Genomic DNA, 3,056 nt, shown 5'->3' with positions numbered 1-3,056 from the left:
ATGATGATCCCGACTGTGGAGATACTGCCACCAGCCCACCCCTGTTCCTGAAAGATGGCACCGAGGACGGTGCAAAGCTTTAAGTGTGGGGAGGTCGGTCAGTACCTGACTTCCGGAGGTAAATTCTCTTCTCTGGCACCAATAATTAGGATATTTTAGTTAGATTTTCTTTCTTTTATAGAATAGAATAAATTGCATAGGTTAGAATAGTTGCATGCATGTTCTACTTGATTGAAAAGACAATAAGTTTCTTTTAAAAATCTATCTTTGGAATAAAATTTCACTAATTTTTCAAAAAATTTTTATGATAAATCTGCTTGAGTTGTATTTGGAACATGATGTTTGAGCCAAAGAACACACAACCTGTGAAAGATTTGAGCCTTTATGTATGGTTACATCATTTAACCATAATTATTTTATTCTTGTGTGTCTACTTCTCTATGATTGTAATCTATATTTTGTTTTATCTTATATGTCCAATATTTATTATATTTACACGCTTGCACATGATTGAGGCCATTATTTGTTTAAACTCACTTATCCAAATCAAGCCTACCCTTTTCAATTACCCTTGTTAACCACTTTGAGCCTTTGAAACCCCATTTGTTCTATATTTTACCACATTACTAACCTTAAGCTGAAAAACAATTATATATCCCAAATTGAATCTTTGGTTAGCTTAAGATAGAATTGTGTGTGCTAGTTAAGTATGGGAAATTGTGGGAACAAAAGTTGTTGAGGGAATGTGTCATGAAAATTTAAAGGGAATTTGGATACCTACTCATGTGAAGATATGAGAATGAAAAAATCTATGTGCATTGATAAGCTTTATTTATTTAAAAAAAAAGAAATCAATAAATAAGGGGACAAAATTACCCCAATGTTAAATTCAGAATTCAAAGATCAATGCACATATGATAGAATTAAAATACAAAGTTGAAACATGAGTATGGGTTGAAAAAGGGAATTATGGGTAGCTAGGCATGAATTTAAAAGTATATAGAATATATGTATATTAGGTGAGAGCTTAGGTTAATTAAAGATTCAATTTATAAAGCTCACTTAGCCATATGTATATCCTTACCTGCACCTTGGCCCCATTACAACCCTGAAAAGACCTCATAATGTTTGCATTAGTATATTAACTGTTGTTGATTGGTTAGGAGAAGAACAAAAGTTAGAAAAAATGACTGGAGAAGAATAGAGTGATTACCCTATACACTAGAGATTAGAGCGTACATACATTATCAGTGAGGGTTCAATGCTTGAATTTTCATGTTTCCTGCTTTCATAAGCTATCTTCTTGCACTTTTATCGGTTTTATTGTATAATGATAGAATTAGTGGAATTTGATTTGTAACTGTTTTGAAGGGCTTATTTACTTTTGATCAAGTGGACAATAATCATATAGTTGCATTTATTTATATATGTAGGATTGCATTGCATTTCATGAGTTTCTGCATGTTCATACTTATTTCCTTGTCTCCTTCAATTTAGCATGAGGACATGCTAATGTTTAAGTGTGGGGAGGTTGATAAACCACGATTTTATGGTTTATATTATGTTTAATTGTGTGGTTTTGTCATGATCCTTGCCCACTTATTCATCAATTTAGCATGCATTTAGATTTGCTTTGTAAATTCAGTACATGTTTGAAAATTGCTTCCTAGAGACTTTAATTATTTACTTTTAATTCTCCTTTATTCCATTCGATGCCGTGATCTGTGTGTCAAGTGTTTCAGGCCTTATAGGGCATGAATGAGATGGAGATCGGAGAGGAAGCTAGCGAAAATGGAAGGAACACAAGAATTTGAGGAGATAACCAGCGAGAAGTGACGCGGTCGCATGGCTCACGCGACCGCGCGAAGGAGCACAAATCGCAGTGACGCGGCCGCATGGCTTGCGCGGCCGCGCGGATTGGAAAGCGCTAGCGACGCGGTAGCGTGGACGACGCGAACGCGTGGAGAGGAAAAAGCGCAAGCGACGCGTCCGCATGGACGACGCGATCGCGTGACATGCGCGATCTGCATAATCTGCAGAATTCGATGGGGGCGATTTTGGACCTTATTTCGGCCCATTTTTCGGCCCGGAACAGCAGACTAGAGTCAGAGAATATGCAGAAACAACACACACATTTATTCAGTAGTTTTTTTAGATCTAGTTTTTCACTCTCTTAGGTTTTTTCTCTCTAGTTTTTAGGATTTTAATTTTCAATTGGTCTTAGCATTGGAACATTGAGAAGAGTTATTTCCTCATCAAGACTTCATCATTCTAGTTTGTTCTCTTAACTTGGTTTTAATCTTCCATGTTCTTTGTTATGTTCAATTTTGTCATTCAGATACTTTTATTATTAATTAATGCAAGGATTATTTCTCTTTAATTCAATTTCAATTCCAATAATCATGCCTTCTTTTAATTCCCGTTTATGTGCCATGGATTCTTTATTTACAATGCGTGAGTAGTTCCATTACTTGATAGGGAGTTGATTAAAAGGAATTCTTGAGTTGGAAGGATTGAAGGAGAATTTTATAGTTGGGTTAAATGTTGGATTGCTATCCTGTCACCAACGCCAATCCCTTTGAACTAAGTGGGTTGTAACTCGTGAATAGATCTGGCAGTCCAACTTATTTGACTTTTCCTTACCTAGTAAAGGATAACCAAACAGAGTAACCGTTAATTATAAATCAATCTTAAAAATCACTCCATCAATGATAGAGATTCTAACTAATCAATTCCCAGTCAAGGCTTTTATTTATATTATTTAAAATTTCTCAATTTAAATTCCAATTTACTTAGCTCAACTTCTTGGAACATCTGATTAATAAAACAACACACTTCTCTGCAACTCGTTGGGAGACGACCTGGGATTTAAAACCCCGAGTAATTTTAATTTAAACTCTCTGTGACATATTTCTAAATTGATAGGCAGATTTTCGGTGAGTTAAGAACTATACTTGCAACGTAACTATTTTAATAAATTTTTAATTCACCAGCTTCTGCTTCCCATCAGCACACATTTCAACAATGGTATTGAAATCCCTCTTTTGTATAGGGTG

This window comes from Arachis hypogaea, chromosome 13 (assembly GCF_003086295.3).
Source record: "Arachis hypogaea cultivar Tifrunner chromosome 13, arahy.Tifrunner.gnm2.J5K5, whole genome shotgun sequence".
NCBI classification, from domain to species: domain Eukaryota; kingdom Viridiplantae; phylum Streptophyta; class Magnoliopsida; order Fabales; family Fabaceae; genus Arachis; species Arachis hypogaea.
This window is presented reverse-complemented; position numbering follows the sequence as displayed.